The 21,189-nt window shown below is 47.7% G+C and overlaps 4 pseudogenes; 2 read left to right on the top strand and 2 right to left on the bottom strand.

The window, feature by feature from the left end:
- Nucleotides 1–5,920: 5,920 nt before the first annotated feature.
- On the bottom strand, nt 5,921–6,701 carry LOC103821635 (feather keratin Cos2-2-like; annotated as a pseudogene).
- A 3,695-nt stretch (nt 6,702–10,396) lies between these two features.
- On the bottom strand, nt 10,397–11,478 carry LOC103821634 (feather keratin Cos2-2-like; annotated as a pseudogene).
- Nucleotides 11,479–12,571: 1,093 nt separating this feature from the next.
- Nucleotides 12,572–15,086, top strand: LOC103821632 (feather keratin Cos2-2-like; annotated as a pseudogene).
- Nucleotides 15,087–18,056: 2,970 nt separating this feature from the next.
- LOC103821631 (feather keratin Cos2-2-like) lies at nt 18,057–19,147 on the top strand (annotated as a pseudogene).
- Nucleotides 19,148–21,189: the final 2,042 nt, after the last annotated feature.

Here is a 21,189-nt window from a genome sequence, read left to right as displayed (position 1 = left end):
CTCATTAAAGTTTTGCTGCATCCCAGTCTGTGCCTCTGTGTGATCCTTCTCTCTCCTTATGTTGTTTCCAGCTGCCAAACAGAAAGGTGTTGCTCTGGGGGTATGTGGCAGGCACTGATGAGAGCCCTGGGTCTTCCTGAAGTGATGGAAGGGTGAGACACCAGGGCAGGATATTCTGCCCTGTAATGTGGTCAGGCAACTTGGAGAATGCCTTATTTGCCAGGCTAATTTATCAGTAGTGGACTGAGGGGGGAGCTCTCTGTCTGGCTCACCAAACCCCAATCAACATCCTTACACTGCTGCAATGACAGACACACGACTGAGAGTCAGTCCCTCTATACTGTGGAAGTCCAGCCCAATTTTAGGCAATAAGTTCTTCTAGCATTTTCCTGCTTGGATGTGTGTATGAACTTTCCTGCCTTGGAGTGGAAATGTCCCTTTAAGACTACTCCTTTATGTCAAGTAAAAGAGATTTGCTCATGAGTGTTGGCATGCTGAGTTGCACCAATGTCCATTTCAATAGTTCTTTATTTTTGATAGCTTTAATATAATTGCTTTGATATAGTGCAGTATCCTATCATATTCTACTCAATACTGATAGTTAAAGGTTTTATACTGTGTAGTAAATAATTCTGATTAATTTATTTTTTCTAATAATTTGTCATAATAATTTATTTTACATATACATATACACATATATATATATACACACACACACACATGTATATATATATGTATCTAAATTTTTCCATTATTAATCCTGTGGGACAAAGTTACTTAAACTACTCACAGTCTAGGGCTAAGATTGGATGCAGCCTAACCCAAGCTCCCCTTTGAGGAGGAATTTAGAAGGCCAGGGTGTCCTCTCTGCACCTCACAACTCAGCAGGACTTCTCTAATAAACTCTATTTGAAGCTCCCTCTCCACAAGTGATAATTTGATGTAGTTGACAGGATGGCAAATTTTGAGAAACAGACAAACCAGAATGTTTACAGAGGCACAGTATAGTCAAGAAAACGTGGGACATGGTAATATAAAAGGAAAAACACACTGCCATTTTGGTGAGAGAAGTATGTTGCAAAGCAATGAAATCCAAGGCATTTAGGAAAGCTTTGCAAATTAGAAGTGGAACATCTTGGAGAGAAAGCTGAAAAGGCATTGAATGCTAAAAAGAGATTGGCTGAAAACTTGAAGGACCAGTTGTTTGACTTCTTCCAAATAAAAAGAGAATGAAATTTGCAAACTCCCTGTCTCAGTGGGGAGCCTTTCCAGCCTTGTTAATGAGGTAGAGTGGGAGGCAGACTACATTCTAATATTATCTCCCCATCCTTTATTCATTGTCAGAAAAGTTTGATGCAGTAAAGCCAAACTCCCCACCTCACCCTAAAGCCTGCCAATTTGTAAAAACTGAATTAATTTATGAGGTAGAGCCCACTGGAACAACTAAAGATAAACCTTGCTCTGTGATGCAGTTGGCTAAACTTCAAGAGCGATGTAGCAAGAATTCAAAAAAAATCCAAACTAAGCCAGCAGCTCTATCAGAGCACACAGTGATGCCCAGCAGTGGGATGGCACACAGGGCTCTTATATAAGGCCCATTTACGTAGGATCGCAAATATAACCCTCGTTCCCCTTGTTTAGGTCCCAAGCACTCTGCAAATAACATCCCATGAACATTCTGTTGAGCGCAGAGCACAGGATCCGTTCACACAAGTGGACATCCCGGTGGAAGACCACAGGGATTCCATATCATCTGTTGCAGAATGGAGTTAAGGGGAGTAAAAAATATCCTAGTTTGAAAGATGTCTGCCAGGGAAGGTGGGAACCTCCCTTGGAATGGAAAATGTGACCCCCTTTCCTCCAAATTATTATAACTTTGGAATTATGGGGCTTTCAGGCAAAGGGATGGGAAAAAGAATAGCAGTCCACTGAGTAATGGCTTCATCCTCTGGGAGTTACAGAAGAAAAAGGGACTGCATACTTACTTTGTTTTTAAGGAGAAAAAGGAGATTGATGTGGATGAGAGACGAAGGATCTGCATTGGCTTTTATACTGCCCCAGGCTCAGGAGGTTGCCCAAGCAGACAGAAAAAATTTTGACATTCTCTTCTGAAATGTAAGGCATCCCAGATGATACAGACTGTGTTTCAGGTTCCTGGTGCCTTTCACTTCCTTGTTTGCACTATGATATTTACCTCATGGATGTTTGTTTTGAGGTTAAAATGATATTTCCTAAAATTTCTGGGACAGGAGCATGTAATTGTGGGCAGAACACTCACACCAATTGCTGGAAAAGTCCTCAAAAGACCAAGACCAGTGGCCTGGGGCAGTCCTGGGATGGTGTTTTCAACCACACTGACAAAAGGCCAAGCTCCTCTCAGCCCTGCAATCCTTGTCTACACACCAAATGGATCCCATTTGTGAGGATACACCATCTCCTTATCCCTCTCTCCCTCCCAGCACCTGATTGCAACTGGTCTTTCTCTTCCAGGCAGCTGAACTGCATTGCTGAGCTTCAATATTTCTCCTTCATTCACCAGCCTTGGAAGAGATTTCCCATGCTGCTTGGCTTCCTCCACTCTTCAGGCCATGACTGGGGATCCTCAACCAATCCATCTTTGGGCCATGAGGTGCCTTGGCATGCTCCAGTCCAGCCAGGATTGTGCCTCTTGAACCCACAGAGGTCACATGTAGTTGTGTTCACAGGGGTCCCAGGATGAGGGAAGAGACGAGAAAGTTGACTCCATGTTTAGAAGGCTTGGTTTATTATTTTATGATATGTATTATGTTAAAACTATACTAAAAGAACAGAAGAAAGAATTTCATCAGAAGGCTTAGCTAAGAATAGCAAAGAAATGAATAACAAAGGTTTGTCTCTGACAGTCTGGACAGCTGGACTGTGACTGGCCATTAATTAGAAACAACCAGATGAGACCAATCCCAGATCCACCTGTTGCACTCCACAGCAGCAGATAAGAATTGTTTGCATTTTGTTCTTGAGACCTCCTGCTTCTCAGGAGGAAAAAATCCTAAGGAAAGGATTTTCCATAAACATGTCAGTGACAGTCACGTAAGGGCATTTTTACTTTATAGATGCACTTAGGTGGATGATAAATTCCTTTGAATGCATGGCATGGACAAATTTGCATGCAAGGCTGTGCAGATGAGCACAAATGAGTTTGTACATTTCTGGCACTCGTCACAACAGGATGTGATGGCCATCCCCACAGCCTGGCCCTGCAGGTTGGGTTGCTTCTCGCATTCTCCATATTAAAAAGCTTAAAAGAGCATTAGGAGAAATGCCAAGAAATCCTGCCCAGCTTGTGCAGGGAAGCCCTGAGTGGATCTGCCTCCAGTACTGTGTGGGTGCCTGTCCCATGGAGTCAAGAGCTTCAGCTGCACAGAGCAAGGAAGGCAGGGCAGATGGGGACCATGGCCAACCAGGTCAGGGGGAGGAAGGCTGGAAGCTGGTGAGTTTTGGCAATAGAAAAAAGGCTTCTGCTCCCTGTGGACTTTAACTTCAGAGCAGGTGCTGTCACCTGCAAACTGGTGAGGACAAAAAGACACATCTGGGAACTTGCCAGAGGGACCTGTGCTCAAACAATTTTTCCTCCTTGAAGGAGAAAATACCTATGACATCTTCAGGAGACTCCCTCTCAGGAATCTTAAGCAGCAGTCTCCTAACCTGACCTGATGTCTTGAGAGGTTTCTCGTTGCAGAAGAAGGCTGCTGAGCTTGCCCTGCCTTTGGAGCAATACCATTTGCTGCTCTTTGATGTGGACTCCAGGGATAATGTCCAAAAGTGTTTCTAGAGTGACTACAGACCTCTGGGATGAAGTAAGGGTGTGAGGGCCCAGGTTGGAAAAGACTGAGTAGAAAAGAACTCATCCTGTGTGTGAAAACCTGATTGCAGGCTTTGTGTTGCAGGTGGAGATTTGGTTTTGATTTCCAGGGAAATGTCTGTGATGAATAAGGGGTACAGAGCAAGGATGGGAAATATTTGAAAAAGTCATGCAAATTATCTTTAAATCTCATAAGAAATCAACAACATCCTTTACCTATCTCTTTATTCATCCTTCCCTTGGGTGTTATATGGGTATTGAATCTGTACTGTTCACTGCAATCCTGAGGAGATTTTATACAGAAATGGATCCCCTTGGCACAGATGGATCAATCTAGAATTCCCAGAGGAACAGTTTTTGTACAGTAGCATCAGACTCAGATGCCAGGGTTGCCTGCAATGGTTTTAAAATGTGTGATCCCCCTAAAGGCATCATATGGCCCTGCCCCTAATGAAGTATGGAATGTTTCTCACCACTCATTAAGAACTGGAAGGTAAATCCTTTCCATGTGGTTAATTAGGGAGCTTTTCTAGTTTTGTTGCCTTGTTTGCTTTTACTGGCACAGGAGATGGTAAACAGGAGGATTTTAATCAGCTCAAGACAGTGGCATTTCTTTCTGCATTCTTTTGTCTGAGCCTTTGTCCTATGTTACTGGCAAAATCAAGATATTCTAGTGTTGCAAGTTAAGTGGATCAAGGTGCCTGTGTGGGAGTTGCAGTATTTAGCTATGATGAGAATCCTCTGAGCCTAGACATCTAGTGGAATTTTCAGCCACCTTAAACCCTACTTCTCCAGCTTGTATCTCCCCAGTTTGGCTATAAGGATTATTTGAGAGGGCAGAAGGTTTTTGTAATGGAGCCGTGTGGAGTGGCTGCCCGTGGGGGTCACACACAGAGTGAAATGGGACTGCAAATTGTTTGGTTCTGGCAACTGACACCAGTGGCTGGTCAGTAGGTCTTATAGGAGCAGATGAAGCCTTGATTTTGGGCAGAGCAAGGTGTGCCAGTATCCCATCAGATGGACAAAGCCTCTGTCTCTGCCTGGAGATCCAGGAAGGAGGAGCATGGGAGGAAGGTCACATGCATCACAGAGACCTGTGAACCTGAGCTGGTATTTGAGCCTAGAAATGTCTGCAGGAGTTCATTTTCTGCACCCAAGAGAACATGGATACCCAGGGAATGATATTTTGACCATTGCCTGGGGCTGAAGGCCAAGGATTAAAGAGAAAATTTCAAGTACAGCTGAAAACATTCCCAATTGTTGGCATTACTAGTAAAACCACAAGTCATTTACAAGGGGAAGATGGACACCTGGAACAAAACATTAGATCCTTTTGGAAGTGTTGGATTCACATTGGTGGAGACTCCATTGCACAGATTGAATGTGTTACCAGTCCATACTTGTGAATCCTCTCAGCCCTACATATCGGGACACCAGCTGGGCCATACCAAGTGCTGAGGGACTGTGTGAGGTTTGGATCTCATCTCCTTGTTCCCAGGTGTGCTGACCACAGGCCCTAGGCCAGGCAATGAAGGAAGGATAGAAAAAGATGAGTTGTGGGCTGTCCCCAATTGTTGTTGTTCCCCACATCCCCTCCATTGGAGCCAAAGTCTCCATGATGGCCTTTGGCTGCCAAATAGGGATCTTCTTCATCAGCTCCAAGGGAAAAAGGCACAAAATAAAATCCACCACAGTGAGCCCCAAACGTTGCTTTCTCCACCTTTTTCGTGAGCAGACAGGAGGAGGTACCCCAGAACAGACGACTCAGAGGCCGAGGCTTGGATGCAACACAATTTTAATAAGTTGGAAGAAGAAAAGGAGGTGGCTCACAGAGAGCACCAGGAGCAGCCACTAAGATGAAGCTCCCATGTGGTGTTCCTTGCACTGCTCGGCAGAGGAAGGAAGGATGGCAGGTCCACATTAGGGTGCCTTGGGGAGAGAGGGACAGAAAAGGAGAGGAGAATAGAACAAGGAAGGGATGGTCCAGACTTCCAACTGCAATGTCCCAAAGCTCTATCTCTGCCCAGAATAGGGTTCTGATGTCTTGGATGCTCTTGCCCAAGGATGTTGCCAGCAGATTTAGCAGGGACGGCACCTGCTGCCACCATAGCAGTTGGTGATGCAGGAGATGTCAAAGCCCCCAGAGCTGATGGGCACTCCACCACAGCTGAGGATGTTGCCAACAGCAGCAGAGGTGGAGGATCCCACGGCGGTGTTCTGTGGGAAGGAGCTGAGGATGGGGCCAGGCAGGGTCACCAGCACAGCAGGCGGCTCAATGACAACGTGGGAGCTCTGGCACTGCCTGACACAGCACTCATTGCAGCTGCTGCCCAGTGGGCAGGGGCCACAGGGCTGGCAGCAAGGGTCACAGGGCTTGCAGCAGGACATGGCTCGGTGTCACAGGTGCACCTAGGATGGAAGGCAGAAAGAAGCACAAAGTGAGGACATGTGACAAGTAGCACTGCATTCAAACACCCTGCAGCCAAGGCACCTCCTGGCCCACATTGCAGTGCCCAGCTCAAAGCCCAGCAGCCTCCTCAGCCAAGTCCCAGCCTCTCTCTGTCTGCACAAGACCTTCTCTCCCCTGCCCTCTCCCAGCACAAACAGCTCCCAGCCCTGCGCTACGACAGCCCCTCTCAGCTGAGACCTCCAGCCAGGCAAGAGCTGCTCTGGAAGCAGCAGGAGGAGGAGAAGAAGAGGCTTTGCACTCACCTGATTCCTGAAGAAGAGGAGGTGAGAGAAGTGGATGAGGGAGCAGAGACTTTGGGTGCCTTTTATAGCAATCCTTCCCTGCCTCAGGCTCAGAGACACCTTTGTGAAAGAAATAATTTTCTGACCAGCTCATGTCAAATGTGAGCCATCCCAGTTAATGGTAGGGGATGTGTCTTGTTTTCCTGCACTGCTGCCTTTTCATTTCCTGGTAATTTCGCTTGCTTTCCTATATGAAAGGCTACTTCTGTTAGTGCCGACAGGATAAGCCCAAGGATTTCCGGGGCAGAAAGACGTCAGCACAGGCAGAAGTCTCTGATCAAGTGCCAGCAGCATCCTTTGTAGGCAGGTGATGTTCTCTTTTGTAATTTCTGTGTGGTTCATTTGTGGCAAAATTGTCAGGAAAGGGGCTCTGGTCTTCTTCTTGGTCACATGCCCAAAAACTGCAACGTGAATGGACATGACAGAGGTTTGGCATGTTGTTTCCTTCTTCCACTCATCTCCTTCTTTCCACCTGCTGTCTGTGTCTCTCCAGGCCAGTCTAGACGGGATGTGTTGCCCTCTCTCCCTCAGACTGACACCCCAGTGGAGTTCCACTGCATCTTAGTGGCTGCTCCTGGTTCCTTCTGTGAACCACCTCCTTTTCTTCCTTAGACTCACCAAATTATTTGTGCATCCCTAACTGGGACTCTTTTTCATCCTTTGTTTTGTGGCAACACTTGCAGTCTGCTCAGGAAAAAAGGTGGAGAACCTCTAAGTAGGATTCCCTGTAGTAGATTTTACTTTGTGTCTTTTCCCTTGTGGCTGATGAAGACATCTCTGGCTACTCCGCAGCCAATGGCCATCAGGGAGATCCTGGATGCAGAGTGGCAGCAGTGAATATGAGAAACAATCTTCACTTTGGGGATAACAGCCCACAACCTCATCCCTTCCTTCTCCTCCTCTACATTACCTGGTCCATGAGCAGCACATGTGGTCAAAGACATGACACCCTTGTGACATCTGTATGGCAGGGCCCAGCTGCTGTCCAGACATGCAGGGCTTGAGGTGATTCACAAGCTGGGATCAGTGTCTGCCGCAATCAGGCTGTGTAGAGAAAAGCAACGTGTAACATTTGTCAATGACCCCCTTCCCTTTGAATTATGTTAACTTTGAAATTAAGGGGATTTCAGACAAAGATGTAGGAAAAGGAATAACAGTCCTTTACTAATAAATACATGTATAGCAACCCAAACAAACAACAACAGCAGCAGCACCAATCAGAACCACACACCCCGTCTCGGCCTCTCTTGGCTGCAGGCGCTTTCCCCTTTGCTGCAGTTCTGGCCACAGCCAGCAGGGGCGCTGCTGGCTCCCAGCCGGGCAGGGAGGGTGCGATGATTCCACCAGACCAGCAGGGGGCGCTGTGGCACAGCCGCTTGTCCTTCACACAGCAATGGTGGACAGGCTGGATGGTGAAATGGGCTCCTGCAGGAACCTCGGAATGGGACTGGATGGTGAAATGGGCTCCTGCAGGAACCTCGGAATGGGACTGGATGGTGAAATGGGCTCCTGCAGGAACCTCGGAATGGGACTGGATGGAGAAATGGGATGCAGCAGGAACCTCGGAATGGGACTGGATGGAGAAATAGGCTGCAGCAGGAACCTTAGAATGGGGCTGGATGGAGAAATGGGCTCCTGCAGGAACCTTGGAATGGGGCTGGGTGGAGAAATGCACTGCAGCAGAAACCTCGGAACGGCAACTGGAATGGCAGGGGGGACTCACCCGGAGCAGCAAGCAAGAGGCAGCAGAAATTCAGCAGCAGCAGCAGCCTTGCTCCCAAACACAGCCAGGAGAGGCTTTCCTGGAGGGGGAAGGGGCCCGGAATCCTGGAGGGGAAAAGGACCCGGGAAAGGGCCCAGGATCAAGTTTTGCCTGAGGCACATAAGCAGATGGTAAAAAGGGTCCCCCTCTAGTGAGATGGGGTGTTAAGGTCCCAGTGCAATGGCCACCCCCACAAGCAGAGCTTCATTCATGGTAGGACAAGTCAGCAGGAGATGGAGCCTCACTCCTCCCACAGTGACCACTCTGCTTTCCTCTGAATTCTGAGAGAGCAAGAGAGCTAGGAGCTGCACCCAGCTCCCATTGGCCCAGCTGTAATCTGGCAGTATCTCTGTCCCTCCAAGAGAAACTCCCCAGCTGAAAGAGTAGCCAGCTGTACTCTTCCTGTGGCAATTTCTTTTTCTCTCTTAAGTACCTATTGTTATGGTTTCTTGGCAACAGATGGGAGAAAATTCCATGAGAGATAGAAACAAAAGGAAAAATCCTAAACCCCAACATGAGTATGAGGTTTGTGTGTCAGAGTGAAGAATGAGAGAAGTACTTTATGACCTGACCACAGATTTGGGATACTCTCAAAAAGAAAAGATTCATCAGAAGATCTGGAACCATATCCAAACAAGTCCATGGACATAATTAACATACACACATGTATTCAAAAAATGATGAATATGTATCAGCTTTTGGAATATAGCCTGGTCTGTTAGGTCAGTGGGCATGCTTAGAGGAGACAGCCCCAAGCATCCAGCTCTCTAATAAAGTAACATCAGCTTTCTGACACAGGAAATTGGTTGGAGAGTTTATTTCCCTGTTTTTGGTGACAGTAGGCTTTGAGCAACCTGGTCTGGTGGAAGGCGTCCCTGCCCATGGAGGCAAGTGGGACAAGATTGTCTAACCTAAACTCTTTGATGACTCTGTGATCTGTGGGCTGTCCTTGACAGGCCCTGTCTTCACCAGGGTCCATCTTCCTTTGTCTGTCTTGCAGTCCCCTTTGGGCACGGGTTTGGTCAAAGGCTTCAGCTGGGGCGGCATTGATGGACAGATTATGTCTATCCATACATGGCAGAAATGTGAATTAATAGTGAAGCCCTAAGTCTTCTGCACAAACTCAGCCTAAAATCATTTACCACAGCATATCCTGAGTATGGCTGATTCCAATTCTAACTTCTGAAATATCTCAGCACTGCATCTTAAGACAGAGATGGGCACTGCATGAGCTGAGGGCCCCTGTGGGCTTGAGATATGTTCCTCATCTGCATGTGGTGCTGTGTGCAGACCATGGGCCTAGACTGGGTAATGGAGGGGAGGAGAAGATAGAGATGAGGTTTTGGGCTATTTCCACACATTGCTGTTTCCCAGCTGTTGGGAGGAAAAGGTTGAAACTGGAAGACTTGGAGAGCAGGGTGATAGATTTGCACAAAATGACTTTGTAAGTGGGGAGGCTGAGAACATCCACGTGGGAAACTTACTGCTGATTATCCGGTCTCTCTTTCAAGAGATAGTTTAAAAGCTATCAGAACCTTAGGAGACATCTCTCACAGGTAGTCTTGAGCCTCTTGCTGGGAGAGTGAGAGATCAAAAACTCAAAGGTCATAAAAGCACAGCATTGTGATAAACTGCATGTGCAAGAGGCCCCTTGAGATACTGGGACAGACAGTGACCCACCAGCATTGGGCTGACCCTAATGGTGCCACTGTTCCTCTCTTTTGTGTCTCTGCAGCCTGGCAGTGCCTTGGGACCCTTGAGTAAATGAGGCAATGAAATAAATCACTCTTTGCATTTCAGCTGTGCTTTGGTGACGCGGACATATCAATTCACACACCAACCCACTCCTGTGACCCTTTGGAGCCTTGCTGTTCATGATGGACATTGACTGTGAAGTACCCAGGTACGTTTTCCTCAGCTCCAAGACTACAGGGCACAAAGTAAAATCAGCTGCAGGAACACCCACCCTCTGCTTCTCCACTTTTATCTTGAGCAGACTGGAAGAGTTGCCATGGAAAGGAACAAAACTTGGAGGACAAGACTTAGATGCAAAACAACTTTATTGAGTCAGAAGAAGAAAAGGGGGCGGCTCACAGAGAGCACCAGGAGCAGCCACTAAGGAGTGGTGGAGTTACTGCAGGGTGTGCATCTGCTGACCCTGCAGAGGACAGCAGGGCAACACGTCCCCACTAGACTGGTCTGGGGAGACACAGACAGCAAAGAGAGGAGAAAGAAAAGTAGAAGGGAACAATGGCTTGAAGATGTAAACACAATGTCCCAAAGCGCTATCTTTGGCCCAGAAACATGTTCTGTAGTCTTGGAGGTTCGTGCCAAAGGATGTTGCCAGCAGATTTAGCAGGGACGGCATCTGCTGCCACCAAAACAGTTGGTGATGCAGGAGATGTCAAAGCCCCCAGAGCTGATGGGCACTCCACCACAGCTGAGGATGTTGCCAACAGCAGCAGAGGTGGAGGATCCCACGGCGGTGTTCTGTGGGAAGGAGCTGAGGATGGGCCCAGGCAGGGTCACCAGCACAGCAGGCGGCTCAATGACAACGTGGGAGCTCTGGCACTGCCTGACACAGCACTCATTGCAGCTGCTGCCCAGTGGGCAGGGGCCGCAGGGCTGGCAGCAAGGGTCACAGGGCTTGCAGCAGGACATGGCTCGGGGTCACAGGTACACCTGGCACAGAGGGCAGAGAGAAGCACAGAGTGAGGACACGGGAGAAGCAGCTCTGCACCCAAACACTCTGCAGCCAAGGCACCTCCTGGCCCACATTGCAGTGCCCAGCTCAAAGCCCAGGAGCCACTTCAGCCAAGTCCCAGCCTCTCTCTGTCTGCACAAGACCTTCTCTCCCCTGCCCTCTCCCAGCACAAACAGCTCCCAACCCTGCACAACGACAGCCCCTCTCAGCTGAGACTTCCAGGCAGGCAAGAGCTGCTCTGGAGGCAGGAACAGGAGGAAAAGGAGGAGAAGAGGCTTTGCACTCACCTGATTCCTGAAGAAGAGGAGGCGAGAGAAGTGGATGAGAGAGCAGAGACTTGGGCTGCCTTTTATAGCAGTCCTGCCCTGCCTCAGGCCCAAAGGCACCTTTTTGGAAGCCATAATTTTCTGACCAGCTCATGTCAAATATGCACCATCACATCTAATGGTGGTGTCCTGGTTTCCTACAATGCCTCCTTTTCATTTCCTGGCACATGCCAAGTGCTTTCCTATATGAATTCTTCTGTAAGTGCTGAGATGAGAGGCCCAAGAATTTCTAGGATCATAAAAACATGCAGAATGCCCACATCCTGGGCTGGTGGCGTCCCATGGAGGCATGTGATGAAATCTGTGTAATTTCCATGGGTTTGTTCATGCAGAAATATGGCAAAGATGTAGTGGCAAAGAAGAGTTCTCCTGTATTGGCATCCATGACAACCTTGAAGGACTGCAGCCTACAGGAAGAGATCATTCTGGAACAGAGAAAAATGTGAGGAGACAGAAAAGAACAGTTGTGCACTGACCAAAATTATTCTGTTCCATACCCCAAAGTGCCATGGAGGGCTGGAGGAAGTTGAAGATTCATTAATGAAGGATGGAAGTTGAATCTTTAAGAAAGAGGTGTGGATGAACTGAATCATGGAATCAAAGAATCATCGAATGTTAAGGGTGGGAAGAGACCTTAAAGATCATCTAGTCCAAACCCCCCCTGCCATGGGCAAGGACACTGAAGTTAATTCAAGGGTCTTTTTGAAGGAGAAGGGGTTGTGGTTTTTTTTTCTTTTCTGATGTTTCTCAATATCCTCTTTTATTTTTTCGTTGTCAGTGTCTTAAACAAATGTTCCCCAACTGAACTCTATTTTTTTCTTTTCCCAACAATCTATCCCTCACTGACCATGTCTTCTGGCCAGTCCACTCTGTACATTTCTCAAACAGGCCTTTCAGAATATCTCAAGTGTCTTTGTAGTCCCAAATTTCTGAGGTTTGAGCAGTAAAGGGTGTTCCCTATGAGCTCCACGCTTCAGGAAGTGTGGGAGAGAGGGATAGACACAAAGTAGAATTCTCCTGTGTTGGCATCCAGGCAGGAGGACCTTGCACCCTTTGGTGGAAGGCTGAGCTCTGCAGGAAGGGGTCTCAGTTCTCCCCTGGCATCCCAATTTTCCTCATGGACCCAGAGATGGGAAAAAGATCCTCTTGCTGTGAGGGGCTGGGATTATTGCCTCAGGGAAGAGGAAATGGTGGAGGAAAGAACTTCTGCCATAGAACTGTCCCAGGATGGGATTGCAATTGCAGTGAGAGAGCAAGTGTTGTTCTGACTGGTGCTCTCTTTCCAGGACCATGGCAGGAACTGGTGGTGGTTTGTCCGTGCCACCTTGCCAGGCCATGTGAATAACATTTCCTCTCCCAGAGGTGTTCTGTGTGATGAGAGCTGGGAATGGGCTGTCTGCAAGATGCCTCAGCCCTGAAAATGTGTGCAATGAACATATGGGGCTACAGGGGCACTGCAAGGCTGTGCTGGAAGAGCTGTATCTGTCTTCTCTGAGAGAAAGAGTATTTCCCTCTCAGAATAAGTAAGGAGAAAATGTTGTGGGTTGAGATAAAGACATAGGGATTTCTTACCAGTTACCAAGAGAAAAAACAAGGCTTGATTTGGGGAACATTCAATCTACACTTTACAAACAAAACAAAGTAAGACTGTGCAAAAAAACCACTAAAATAACTACACTCCATCTCCAGCTCTTTTTCAGTGATGCAACTGCTCTTCCTTATCCCTGGTTCTCTTCTGTTTTCTCTATGCTTAAGCAGAACAGCAGGATAGAGAATGAGGGGTTTCAGTCAGAACACAAGTTATTTTTTGGGCAAAGATTGATTTCAACAGAACTGATCATAAAAAACAGCTGGATTTTGGCAGTTAGCCTAAAAAAAATTCACACCTTCCTACTTTACCAGACACAGTTGGTGGACATGCAGTTTTGGGGGGGTATGAAGTCCTGGTCCTTGAACATGAAAGGAGTTTGACTGAAAGATGTTTCACTTCCCCTGTATCACACAAGAGAGTCTGTTCTACATTTCACAACAGAGCACAACCCCTGTCCCAGTCCATTGAGTTCAAAACCTATTTGCTGTGAGATGCAACCATTTCCTCACTCAGCACCAGGAAGATGAGCAGTAAATGTGCATCCAGCATAGGTCTGGAGAGGAGGAACCTGTGTCCCATCCCAGTCACCAGCAACACTCCAGCATAAGAGGATCCATTTAGCCACTTCAGTTCAGTGGTCTGCCTGGAACAACTCAAAATTACGTGCGCTCATGTGAGGACAGGAAGACGTCAGTGCCTGGGGTCTCTTCTGAAAGAGCATGTCCCCGCACATGGCAGTCCTTGGTCAAGAAGCACAAAATTGGTGCCCATTTCCTGGCAAATTTAACAAAAACAAACGCACAAGAATGACACAGGCTCACATCAGCTGACCGTGTGGAATGCCAACAGCCCTTGATCGAGGCATTCTGCAGGTGCGGATGTATTTATCTCCCGGAAATCCTTGGGCTTGTCCTCCCGGCACTTACAAAAACCCTCAAGGGGGAAAGAATATGGCATGTGTGAGGAAATGAAAAGGACGCAGTGCAGGAAACCAGGACACAGCCCCTACCATTAGCTGGGATGGTGCACATTTGACATGAGTTGGTCAGAAAATTATGGCTTCCACTAAGGAGCCTTTGGGCCTGAGGCAGGGCAGGACTGCTATAAAAGGCAGCCCAAGTCTCTGCTCTCTCATCCACTTCTCTCACCTCCTTCTCCTCAGGAATCAGGTGAGTGCAAAGCCTCTTCTCCTCCTCCTCCTGCTGCTTCTAGAACAGCTCTTGCCTGGCTGGAGGTCTCAGCTGAGAGGGGCAGTCGTAGCCCAGGGCTGGGAGCTGTTTGTGCTGGGAGAGGGCAGGGGAGAGAAGGTCTTGTGCAGACAGAGAGAGGCTGGGACTTGGCTGAGGTGGCTGCTGGGCTTTGAGTTGGGCCCTGCAATGTGGGCCAGGAGGTGCCTTGTCTGCAGTGTGTTTGGGTGCAGAGCTGCTTCTAACATGTCCTCACTATGTGTTTCTCTCTGCCTTCCATCCTAGGTGCACCTGTGACCCCGAGCCATGTCCTGCTGCAAGCCCTGTGACCCTTGCTGCCAGCCCTGCGGCCCCTGCCCACTGGGCAGCAGCTGCAATGAGTGCTGTGTCAGGCAGTGCCAGAGCTCCCACGTTGTCATTGAGCCGCCTGCTGTGCTGGTGACCCTGCCTGGGCCCATCCTCAGCTCCTTCCCACAGAACACCGCCGTGGGATCCTCCACCTCTGCTGCTGTTGGCAACATCCTCAGCTGTGGCGGAGTGCCCATCAGCTCTGGGGGCTTTGACATCTCCTGCATCACCAACTGTTTTGGTGGCAGCAGATGCCGTCCCTGCTAAATCTGTTTGCAACATCCTTGGGCAGCTCCCAAGACCTCTGAACCTGGTTTTGGGCACAGATAGGCCTTTGGGACATTGTATTTAGAGCTGCAGACTTCTCTTTCCTTCTTCTGCTCTCCCCTCTCTTTTATCCAATGTCTGTGTCTTACCAGGCCAGTCAAGTGTGGACATGTTGCCTTCCCTGCCTCTGTAGGGCAGGCCGATGCACACCTTGTATGAGCTCCACTGCATCTTAGTGGCTGCTCCTCTTGGCCTCTCTGAGCCACCTCCTTTCCCACTTTACACTCAATAAAGTTATTATGCATCCAAGCCTTGGCCTCCATTTCTTCCTTTTTTCTATGGAAACTATTCCAGTCTGCTCAGGGCAGAAGGTGGATGGGCAGACCGTGGGACTCCCTGTAGTGGATTTTCCTTTCTGCCTTTTCCATTGGAGTTGATGAAGAAAATCCCTGGCTAGTCCACAGCCAATGGCAAACAGGGAAAAGATAGCTCCAAAGGGCAGCAGGAATGGGGAAGGGAAACAGCAATGTCTGGGAGCAGTCCACAGCTTCATCTCTTCCTTCTCCTCCCCTGTATTACCCAGTCTAGGGCCCATGAGCAGCACATGTGGTCAAAGGCAGATGAGACAGGTACCTCAGAGAGTCCTTCAGCACCTGGCTGAAGGACCCAGCTGCTGTCCAGACATGCTGGGCTGAGGTGATGCAGAATTTGGGATCAGCATCTGCCAATCAAGTTACGCAGGCCATGGGGTGGCACCATCATTAAGGAAAGAGAAATACTCAGGTTTATTAAATGCTCAAGGTCAAAAGGAGTGAAGGAATTGGCTTAGGGATTGGGTTCAAATGTAAATAGTGGTCTTTCCAGGAATGTAAGCCTCTGGGAAAGGAAAGCTGCAGGTTGCCTGGAAACACTGATAGCAAACAGCTGAACTTGGCAGGAGTCAAAGCAGGGAGCTGCAGCTTCTGCTGATGAAAGACTGCATCTGCCAAAGGCCAAACCACTTTGCCAGGAAGCTTGCTTTTAATGAAAACTCTTCCAGAGGAGAGACAGTGGGTGGTTTCCCTGTGTGGTGATGCCAGCTAATGCTGGAGTTCCCCGCTGCACCCTGAGGCCATGAGGCCCTGAAATCAAGGCCAAATGTTTGAATGCCTGATAAGAACAGCAGAACAGAACAGCATTTTGCTCTTACCAAATTAATGGTACAATGTAGCCTTGGAGAAGTAGGTGTGTTATAAATAACTGGAGAGTTGTTGGCTTTTGCTGTTATATATTAGCTTTTGCAGATTATTATTAATCACAACAATTTTGATGTAGTACAATTTACAATCACTTTTAACTGGTTTTGGATATAGCATAATTTTTCAGCTTTTGCGGCCAATGCTCTGGCCATGTGTAGTTTATATATATTAGTGTGATTAATATATTATAGATTTGGCTTTTGCAAAATATTAAAAGAGAGACTATGTAATATTAACCTTTACAGAACGTTTTTATCTTTGTAACTAGCTGACAATAGTGAGAAAACCCAGATAAGTTTGTGGAAATAGCTAAAACTGTCGATAAGATTAGATAACATAGAAGGAACCACATAGATAACACTGAAAGAAGGGATGTGAAAATGACTCTTGCCACTGACCCTGTGGCGATCAATAATTCCCCGTTTGTCGTGTGAGGAAATGGCATACATGTAAGAAAATGGCATATACATTGTGAAGAAATGACATGCATGACTCCCAGAAATCAAATCTACACTATTGCATGACAGGTCAAGGGTGGAACAAAGCTAAAGAATTCCTGGAACATGTAAAAGAACTCACATAATGTTTGAATATGTATAAATCTCATGAATATGCATGGAACTATGTGGTATTGTTCACAAGGGTCCCAGGATGAGGGAAGAGACGAGAAAGATGACTCCATATATCAGAAAGTTTGATTTATTATTTTATGATAGATAATATATTAAAACTATACTAAAAGAATAGAAGAAAGGATTTCATTAGAAGGCTAAGCTAAGAACAGAAAAGGAATCAATAACAAAGGCTTGTCTCTGACTAAGACAGCTTGGACAGGTGAACTGTGATTGGCCCTTAATTAGAAACAACCAGATGAGACCAATCACAGATTCCTCCTGTTGCATTCCACAGCAGCAAATAAGAATTGTTTACAGTTTGTTCTTGAGGCCTCTCAGCTTCTCAGGAGGGAAAAATCCTAAGGAAAGGATTTTTCACAAAACATGTTGGTGACAGAACTAATGTAATGAAAAAGTATACATGAAAATTGTTTTAAGCTAACATTGTGCTTCTGGCAGTTTGCCAGGTGCCCAAGCGCTGGATGTTGTCCTTTTTATCCCTTAATTTTCAATTAAGGAATGAAAATCTGCAGAGGTGGGAAGACATGTTTGGACTTTTTCCCTGAACATGTATCAAGAAATGGAGGATGAAGGAGGCAGAGGCTGCATTTCAGTTCTGTGGGTACTTCTCTGCAAGCACCATTCAGTTGTAGATTGGCTTCCTGGCAAAGATACCCGGCTACTCTGTGGTGCTGAAGGGCACACCAAGGGCACACCACTACTCTGTGGTGCTGAAGGGCACACCAAGGCTGTTTGAGGGAATCTTCATGTGCCCTGATGATGAGGGTCACACACATACAAATGCACACACACACAGAGACTGACTCGTGTGCATGGCTGCATGGAGCCAAGCAAAACTCTATATATTCATAGAAGGCCATAAAAATAGCAGCAACTCAGAACTCTGCTGAGGACATGTTGTGAACAAGTCTGGTGGGAGAGTACTCAGGTACACCAGGGAAAGACCAGGTCACAGACACACTGCTGGTGTTCAGAGATGACCAACAGAGACTGCACACTAGGAGGATGTGGCAAATGAGACCACCTGAATTGTCCTGTGAGCAATGTTTGTGGAGTCAGGGTTAAAAAAAAAGAAAAGGATGCCTAATATCCCCTCACATGGCAGTCCTGTGCATGCAAGAATGAGGGCAGTGTGCATTCCTGACATTGTACACTGCCCTCATTCCTGCATGCACACAGAGTTTTTGGCACAGGTTCACATCAACTGACAACATGGAATGCCACCATTGGAGACTTCTGGCTGAGCTGACATATCTATATCCTGGAAATATTTGGGCCTCTCATCCCAGCACTTACAGAAGACTTCAGATAGGAATTCAGATGGAATTAGACAGGAAATGAAAAGGACACAGTGCAGGAAAACAGGACACAGCCCCTACCATTAGCTGGAATGGTGCACATTTGACATGAGCTGGTCAGAAAATTATGACTTCCACTAAGGAGCCTCTGGGCCTGAGGCAGGGCAGGACTGCTATAAAAGGCAGCCCAAGTCTCTGCTCTCTCATCCACTTCTCTCACCTCCTCCTCTTCAGGAATCAGGTGAGTGCAAAGTCCTTTCTTCACATCTCCTCCTCAAAGACGGGATCTGTCCTGGCTGGAGGTCTCAGCTGAGAGGGGCTGTTGTAGTGCAGGGCTGGGAGCTGCTTGTGCTGGGAGAGGGCAGGGGAGAGAAGGTCTTGTGCAGACAGAGAGAGGCTGGGACTTGGCTGAGGAGGCTCCTGGGCTTTGAGCTGGGAACTGCAATGTGGGCCAGGAGGTGCCTTGGCTGCAGAGTGTTTGGGTGCAGAGCTGCTTCTCCCATGTCCTCACTCTGTGCTTCTCTCTGCCCTCTGTGCCAGGTGCACCTGTGACCCCGAGCCATGTCCTGCTGCAAGCCCTGTGACCCTTGCTGCCAGCCCTGCGGCCCCTGCCCGCTGGCCAGCAGCTGCAATGAGTGCTGTGTCAGGCAGTGCCAGAGCTCCCACGTTGTTATTCAGCCGCCTGCTGTGCTGGTGACCCTGCCTGGGCCCATCCTCAGCTCCTCCCCACAGAACACCGCCGTGGGATCCTCCACCTCTGCTGCTGTTGGCAGCATCCTCAGCTGTGAGGGAGTGCCCATCAGCTCTGGGGGCTTTGACATCTCCTGCATCACCAACTGCTATGGTGGCAGCAGATGCTGTCGTCCCTGCTAAAGATGCTGCTGCCAGCGTCCTTGGGCAAGAACCTCCAAGACTTTAGAACATGGTGCTGGATTGAAACAGAATTTTGGAACATTGAATATAGACTTTTGTTGCTATTAATTCCATCTTCTCCTCTCTCCTCCCATTCTTTCCTTTCCCTTCCTTTCACCACCACCCAATGCCAGCCTAGTTTAAATGCCTTCCTCCCCTCCCTTCCTCCCTCTCTCTGTTGGCCAGGCCTTTGAACACCCCCACTGCATCTTTGCGGTTGCTCCTGGTGCTGTCCCCTACATACCTGCTTTTCTACTTTAGTCTCAATAAAGTTTTTTGCATTCAAACTTTGGCTTCTGATTTCTCCTTCATTCTTTGACAACTCTTCCAGTCTCCTCAAGAGTACAGTGGAAAAGTAGAGAGTGGGAATCACTGCTATGGATTTTCCTTGTGCCCTTTCCGTTCAAGCTGACAAGACATCCCTGACAATGAGGGTGATGAGGCACTGGAACAAGTTGTCTGGAGAAGTTGTAGATTTCTTATTCCTGGAAATGTTCAAGGCATGCTTGCTCAGGACTTTGAGCCACTTGGTTAGTTGGAGGCAGTCAATGCCTCTTTTGGGGTGTTGCTGTGGATTTAAAAATGAAATTAAATGTTATTTAGGTTCCCTTGAGTTGACACAGTTGCGCAGAAGGAACACCCAAAAAACATGGTGTAAAGGCAAAGAGTAAATTTTTTTCCACACCTTGCTCCATGAAGGAGGTTGAAACAATGCTTGGGAAGAGATGCACAAGTGGGAATATTATCTCCCTTAGGCTCTGTCCTTGCTGGCAAGGCTCCTCTTTGACCAGTGCTCAAGTATGTCTTTGAGAGGGCCTTCATGTCTTTCTAAGCACTGGCGATGTTTCTTTACAGATTCTGCTTCTTCAAACTCAGGATAAAACAGGAGTAGATATCATTTATGGGTTTTTTTTTGGACACAGTTTGAGCTGGCTGTCAGACATGGCAGGAGCTGCTGGAACGTTGTCCCACAGCCCATTCCCGCAGCCTTCTTCCCCAGCTGCCAAGCTCTGCCACCTCAACACAAGAGGGAAGATCCATTACAGTGTGAAAAACAATTGGATGAATAAAATTTCTAACAGCCACACAGTGGTCCAAGCTTAAGACAGGGATGAATGTAACTTTCCAAAACCTAAAGAAAAATTATGTTAGTGGTCCTGCAGCAAAGAGGGAGTTTTCCTGACCTCCCCCTTGAAAGAGGAGCAGTGTTTTTGGCCCTTTGGTCCTGAACGATGTGTCACTGCTTTCCTGGACACAGCTACTGGGAACACCATTTTCGAGGGATATGGATGTCTTGGTTCTGGAACACTAAAGAGAGTTCACAGCTCTTTGACTGTCCCAGTGCTGCCCAGAACACCAATCCTACATCTCAGACCAAGGCAATATTTGTATCCTGATACCTCCAATTCCATCCACACATTTGTTGTAAGGTCTTGGCCCCACCTCACTCAGCACCAGTCTGAGTGGTAGCATTGGCCTGAACAGGATGAGACCGTGTCCCATCCCAGTGTACAAGTCCAGGAGATAAGGGCTGATGTGTATGCCTCAAACAAAGAGAGCTGGACGCCCCTGAGGCCAGCCAAGGCTTCTGGGTGTGTTGGGTCTGGCAGAGATGCAGTTCGTGTTCCCCACAGCAGCCCTGGCAGGGATATGCTCTGCACTGGGTGTTACAAAGGTGCTGCTAACACTCCAGTCCTTTGGCTCCTGCTGAGCACAGCTCACACAGCACCAGCACTGTGTCTCCAACATTCCCTTCCCCATCAGGAGCTGGGGGCTGGCAAGATCCTGGGAGTGGACAAAACTCAGAAAGTTGACCCAAACTGAGTAAAAGGGATATTCTGTGCCATATGACATGAACTCAGACACAACAGCTAAGGAAAGGAGAAACAAGGGAGGGCATTTGTAATTTGCAATGTTTTCAAGTAACACCACTACATGTGCTCAAGCCCTGATTCCTGGGAAGGGGCCAGATAGAACTTTCTGACTGGAAGTAGAGCATAAGAAGTGGGGTTTTTCTTCCAGTTTAGTACTGCATGCACGATCTTTTGAGTATGTTTTAGGAGACATTCAAATCTTAATATTCAAGTTGTTTTCCTTCTTATTTTCCCACCCCTGTTCACCTCAGAATGGAGACTCATAGAGTGGCTGCAGGGCACTGGCCATCCAGCCAAGGTCACTCCAGTACAGCTGGTAATAGCAACCAAGGATTGTTGGTAAGACATGCTGGTCTTTCTCATTGTTGGTGAGAAAGACCAGCATGTGGCTGGAGAAGAGGCCCTAGGGAGGTAGGGCAGCACTTTTTTGGAGGAGTATCCTTGCAGTGGCTGCT

Source organism: Serinus canaria, chromosome 27, assembly GCF_022539315.1.
Source record: "Serinus canaria isolate serCan28SL12 chromosome 27, serCan2020, whole genome shotgun sequence".
NCBI classification, from domain to species: Eukaryota; Metazoa; Chordata; class Aves; order Passeriformes; family Fringillidae; genus Serinus; species Serinus canaria.
Note: the sequence above shows the minus strand (reverse complement) of the source record. Positions and strands in the feature narration are given on the sequence as shown.